The 6508-nt window shown below is 46.4% G+C and overlaps 1 long non-coding RNA gene across 3 annotated transcripts in view; it reads left to right on the plus strand.

Moving 5' to 3' along the window:
- Positions 1–6508, plus strand: part of LOC114695355 — a 58973-nt gene that overhangs the window by 30773 nt on the left and 21692 nt on the right. For all 3 annotated transcript variants that reach the window (XR_005091736.1, XR_005091737.1, XR_003734840.2), the window contains exon 2: positions 4361–4651. This is a non-coding gene — a long non-coding RNA (uncharacterized LOC114695355). The remainder of the gene's footprint in view (positions 1–4360; positions 4652–6508) is intronic.

The following is a 6508-nucleotide window of genomic DNA, read 5'->3' on the forward strand; positions in this document are numbered from 1 at the left end:
TGAGATGCCTAGAGGAGAATTCCTTTTAAGATGTATTTTCTTAGTGACCAAGAAGAATGAGTGAGAGACAGAGAGAGAGAGAGAGAGAGAGAGAGAGAGAGAGAGAGAGAGAGCAAAAAGAGGTGCATCCTGGACTCTTATGAACTGTAGTAACTCTAGCAAGTGAACATTGAAATCTTTCCCTTTTTGAATCTCCAAGAACAGAGTGCTCCAGGGGCAGAGTCTCTATACCATTAGCGTAGAACTTGGTATCCGCAGGGGACCGTCATACCTGGGCCCCCATCTGGTGGATGGAACCAGAGGATTTCAAATCTATAACCTTGGAACTTCATGTATATTTTGCTGATGTAATGATTTTTGTACTTTAAGTATGTTTTCAGGGCTGGAAATTAGCCTTTTTGTGGTGCCTTGCTTGGATGAAGACAAGAATTATAGAAGAAACAATGTGCCAAAATTGGTGGCACACGACTCCTATCTGGTGTACATCGTGTGCTATTTAAACAGATCAATGGAGACTCAGATATGTCTGTAAAATTAAGTCAAGAGAAAGCTTAGAGAACTGCCTCAGAAGGCACATATATGGGGGTGGCCAGACCTTTATGAGGACTTAGGATGTTCTCTGCATTGAGTGTATTGACTCACACCCCTGGTTTGGAATTTAGGAGGTGGGAGCTGGAGACAAGAGGCTCAGACATTGGAGATTTGAGGTCAGCCTTGGCTACATGGAGGAACACTCTATCAAATTTAGGGAAGCAGGGATAGTTTTACAAGCCCCCCTCTTCCCACCCATTCAGATTGGGATGGGATTTAGTCATTTCCTACAATGGCACGAAAAGCTAACTGATCAAGTGTCCAGTTACAGCTAAACACCAGAGTTAACCCAATTGCAGCTGGTATGATGTGCTCGGTCCTGACTTCCACTGGTGACACTCGTCTGAAATAGTGTCTTGGTACCTGTGTGGGCTTTGTCCCTTCTCTTCCCTTCTGACCCATGAACTGTGAGTGTAGATAAACTCTGCAGTGCCCACAGTCCTACAGCAAAGTGGCCAAGAGAGCGAATGAATTGAGGATCTCACTCGGTTGATAGAGTGCCTGTCTGACACGCACAAAGCATTGGTTCGAATTAGAGCACAGCATAAACTGAGTGTAGTGGTACACGTATGTAATCCTAGCACTTGGGAGGCACAAGTTCAAAGCCGGCCTAGGCCTGGGTCCCTGTCTCAAAAGACTATTGGGAATGAGTCAAAGACCTTTTCCCATTTGTTTGTCTGTTTTTCAAGACAGGGTTTCTCTGTGTAGCCCAGGCTATTCTGAAACGCACTCTGTAGACCACGCTGGCCTTAAACTCAGAGATCTCTAAGTTTGAACTCTGATCTCTCAGTGAGCTCTGGCCTGTGCCTCCCAAGTGCTTGGACTAAAGTTGTGTGCCACCACTGCCTGGCGAGTTAGAGACTTCTGAGAGCTTGTAAAATGAGGCTAGTTTGAAATACTGGCTTTTTACAGAAGCCCAAGTTCTGTTTCCTTCCAGAGCTAAGTGGGTACAACATACAAACCTTGACTCCAGCAAGCTGAGCAGATTACAGGTAGTATGCTTCATTCTTAGATCAAAGATCTTAATGATGGCAGATGTAAGAAATACAAACTCCAACGGCCTTAGTTTAGAAATGACAAGTGTCACACATCCATGCTATATTGTGTCACTTTGATTGCTAATGTCTGGTTTCCCTTTGCTTTTTTTTGGGCGGGGGCTGGGGGCAGTGGTTCAAGACAGGGTTTTTCTGTGTAGCTCTGGCTTTCCTGGAACTCACTCTATGGATCAAGCTAGCCTCGAACTCACAAAGCTGCACCTGCCTCTGCCTCCCAAGTGATGGGATTAAGGGCATGCGTCACCGCCACCACCAGCCTCCCTCTAGCTTTCTTATGTATGTATTGTATGTATTTACTTACTTACATGGGTAGTTTGACACAGCCACTGAACAATTGTGCTGTTTGCTGTGCAGACTCTGTGACAGAGTCATCAGAGAATATCTTTACCTATGGTGTGCAACCGATTTGTAGTGTGCCATGGTCATATACCTTCTTAGCAAGGTTTGGGGATGAGTTAACATGTTTCCTGCATAATCAAAGTCTCCAAATGGACTCCAGGGTGGGTGCAGCCAGTAACAGGTTTTTAAATGAGCTCCCATGAAACAAGTCACTGAGGTGAGCGGAAAGCAGCGTGTCACAGATAAAAATGGAACTAACGGGTGCAGTCACATGGGTTCCTCTTCTCTCCTATGAATGGCAGGCTAGCATTCTCGAAGATGACTGCTGCAAGGTTGAGCGCGTCTTCCGGAATGGCGAGGTCGGGACAGAGGCAATTGGTAGCTGCTATGTTTACAGTTCCAAAATGTGCCCTTGTTTTCGGAGTTGCTGAGTTTAATACTGCTTTGGACCTGGCAGTGGCCGTGCAGACAGGCTTTGGAACTGTTCAGCACTTAGTTTCCGAATTCTACTTTTAAATCCAAATCTGAATTTTTCATTGGTGCAGGAAAGAAAAAAAAATACCTAATTTGAAATCCTGTTATAAATTCTATGAAAGCCAACTTAGAAGAGCTTAGAAATAGCTTTGAGTCCCACATCTCAATATGCTGTGCTGGCCCCTGTGGCTGTTTCTGAAAGAAGAAAGGGAACACCTGGTCTCTAACCAGGAGCAAAGCGGATTCCGGGATCTCAGTCTCCCGGTGGGGGCAGGCCTCCGCACTCACAGAGATCAGGAAATTTAAAGCCAGCCGTTTGGGTAGATCTGCTCTTGTCATCCAAACAGCACATTTTCCAACTCGGAAATGCCAGTTGGCATTATTTCTGTGGCTAGGAGTTGTTTAGGATCCGTGACAGCTGAGGTTTTCCTATTGATTTTATGACAGTGTAGTTCACAGCGCCACAGAAGTGAGAAGAGTCCAGTTTAGCAAGGCGACTCTTCATTCGGGGCTGTGCCGCAATCAAAGGGCCAAGATCGCAATGCAAGCCCGAGAAAATGCAAGGGGGAATTCGGTTCTGAATCTGAACTTTTATAGACGCTAACTCAGCCCTCCGAGAAGCGAGGGACTGGCTGTTTAATTTGAATCCTATGATCAACAATTGGATGCATCAACCTTGAGAGAAATAGTATCTTATATTCTAAGTGTGCATTAAAGGATAGAGAGATGGCTCATTAGTTAAGAACACTTGCTGTCCTTGCAGAGGACCTGAGTTCAGTTCCCAGTCCCCATGTCAGGCAGTTTACAGCTGTCAATAACTCTAGCTCTGGAGAATCTGATGCCCTCTGCCCTTAGTAGAACACCAGTATTCCTGTGTGTGTGTGTGTGTGTGTGTGTGTGTGTGTGTGTGTGTGTGTACACAAAAGAAAATAAAAATAAAGCTGGGCGCTTTTAATCCTACCTAGCAGTTGGAATGCAGAGGCAGGTGGATCTCTGTGAGTTCAAGGCCAGCCTGATAAACAGAACAAGTTCCAGGACAGCCAGGGCTACACAGAGAAACCCTGTCTTGAAAATAAAATAAAGATAAATCCCTCTCTCTCTTTTTTTAAAAAAAAAAAAAAAAAACCCAAATGCACATGTAGGTCATTGTAGGTGTTTAATGTTACTTCTACAGCAATCATGGACCCTATGTGCTAGGTCCCCTGCATATATGTTATGGTTATGTAGCTGGGTGTTCTTGTGGGACTTCCCACAGTGGGAGTGGGTGTGTCTCTGACTCTTTGTCTGCTTTTGGAAACCTTTTCCTCCTACTGGGCTGCCTCATCCAGCCTTGATAGGAGATATGAGCCTAGTCTTACTGCAGCCTGTTATGCCACGTTTGGTTGACATTCCTGGGAGGCCTGACCTTTTCTGAAGGGAAATGGAGGGGGGGGTGTCTGGAGGAGAGGGGAGTGGGAGGGAAGGAGGGGGAGAAACTGCAATCAAGATGTAATATATGAGAGAATAATAAATTAACATATATATATAAATAGGGGCTGGAGAGATGGCTCAGGGGCTTAAGAGTACTGACTGCTCTTCTAGAGGTCCTGAGTTCAACTCCCAGCACCCACATGGTGGCTCACAACCACCTGTAATGGAATCTGATGCCCTCTTCTGTCCTGCAGGCATTCATGCAAATAGAACACTCATATACATAAAATACATAAATAAATCAATCTAATAAGCAAATAAATAATAAAGTTACTTCTAGATTTATGATTATGAGCACAATGAGGGCAGCTGTTAGCAGTGTGGGGTGGGTGGAGGAGGCCGTGACAGAGGGACCAAAGTGCAGTCACTTTAAAAGATCTTCAGACTCCAATTTCGTTCTTAAATAACTTGATGTTCACACATTCTTCCAGTGTGTCCACAGGGGAATGTAGCACTTGCCTCTCGTGCATTGTCTTCTCTACGGGAAGACACAGGCAGCATACTGATGTCAGCTGAAGTCCAGTGAATCCCAAGGCCCCAGGATCTCAAACAAAAGAACCCGGGCCAAGAAAAACTGTAGGACACTGAAGACGTGGACATGTGTGTTCAGAAAGCGTAAATGCAGGTGGAGGAGTGAGCGGCTCCGCTGGGACTGTGTGGTGACAGGGAAGAAGAGCCAGAGTGAGCCCTGGATGCAGGAAGAGAGCACCGGATGCTGAAAGGTACCCCGCGGTCTGTGCAGACCAGAGCACAACTGGAACCCTGCAGTGTGCCCCACCCCTCATCCAGATCTGCCTGGATCTGTAGCTGAAAGCCATCCAGCTTGCTACAGCCACATCAGGGACAAGAGGGAAGGGACATTTCCATTTCTTCACTCCTTGAGCCCTTGCCCTCTTCCTTCTCTCTGTCCAGCTCTGGACTCTTATTCTTATTTCTACTTGATTTTGAGACGGTCTCATGTAGCCTAGCTTGGCCTAGAACTCACTATGCAGCTGAGAATGACCTTGAGCTTCTAAAACCTCCTACCCCCACCTCCTGAATGCTGGCATTACAGCCGTGTGCCACCATACCTGGTTTATGCAGTGGAGGATTGAACCCAGGGCCTTTACATGCTAGACAAGCTTTCCACCAACTGAGCTGCGCCCCAGTCCCACTGAGAGCATAGCGGTGCACACCTGTAATCCCAGCACGAGGGTCGAGGAGGCAGGAGGATCAGAAACTGAACGTCTTTCTCACCCACACGGTGAGTTCCAGACCAGCCTGGGATACATCAAACCCTATCAAAAGAAAAGAGGAGGAAGGAGGAGGACAAGGAATAAGAAATAGACATCTTTCTCCTAACCCATTTCTCATCTCAGTGCCCCGCCCCCCCTGGAAACTTTTCAGAATTAAATCATGATTATTTTCCTAAAAGTTGGACAAAAAAAAGTAATGACAAGTTAGAAGAGAAATTACCCCCCAAAAGTAATGACTAAGAGAAATTCGGGGCAGCTCTGTAGAGAGCGAGTGTTACATCTGAAAGCGGTCCGTCCTGTCCCGTCCCGTGCCCCCCCAGTGGCAGCCAGCGGTGTGGGCCACGGTCACGTGTTTTCCTACAGGCTTCTTTTAACTCTGTTGTCAGGGTTCTTCGATTCTGGAGACAGACAGCAGAGCCGGAGTCAAACAGGGCGGAGCTGAAGCAACACAGTGAAGTCAGTTTTGGATGGGCAGTCATCCTGTGTCTCATAGCTCCTGGCTATTTGGACAGTCTTTCCTGTCCCTGGTAGGGGAGATTACTAAGACCACAGCCCTCCTGTTTGACACCTAATTACAAACCCAACCGAGAGGAGACCGGGCCAACTAAAGAAAATTTGTGGGTCAATGTTTATTGGCTATAACAACTCAAGAATGAAAATTAGCTGGAGAAATACTATCAGCACCAGGACCTTGCTGTGTTCCATACGGTACACTTCCTGAGAGTTTGGAAGCTTGTCAAGGCAGTTTTTTTGGAGTTTGTTACTTTACATCTGGTTTCAGGAGGTCTCTCTTCTGCACAGGTTATTTTTGGGAAGAGTAACTGAAGGAGTTTTGCATTTGGTACCTGAGGGACTCCAGGGCTCCAAGATATCTGCTGATGTTGTAGGGTTCATGGTCCCTGGCCTGTGATGACACTGAGCAGGCAGGGAGACGCCAGCTAGGTCTGAACAGGTTTCATCCAGTGGGGCCTCTGGAGTTCAGACTTTGCGCCTAGAAATGTATCTGTAGGTTTTACTGTGTGCTCCACACCACAGCACGCTGGTGGGTTGTCACCATCAGAGAGTGTTCGGCTCGGTTAGCTACTAAACAAAACATCTGTATCACTGCACAGATGTTTATGCACAAAACTGAAAAGCGAGGGTGCAGCTCAGCTGGTAAAATGCTTTTCTAGAGTGCAGGAAGCCCTGAGCTGGATCTCCAGTCCGGAATAAACCAGCACTTGAGAGGAGGAAGCAGGACATTCTGAAGTTCAAGGTCATGCTTGGCTACATAACAAGTTCAAGGCTATCCCAGAAGGAAGAAAGGAAAATGAAAAATTACCTCTTTTTTTGGATTTTGGTTTT

The sequence above is a fragment of the Peromyscus leucopus genome, chromosome 6 (assembly GCF_004664715.2).
Source record: "Peromyscus leucopus breed LL Stock chromosome 6, UCI_PerLeu_2.1, whole genome shotgun sequence".
Taxonomy (NCBI): Eukaryota; Metazoa; Chordata; class Mammalia; order Rodentia; family Cricetidae; genus Peromyscus; species Peromyscus leucopus.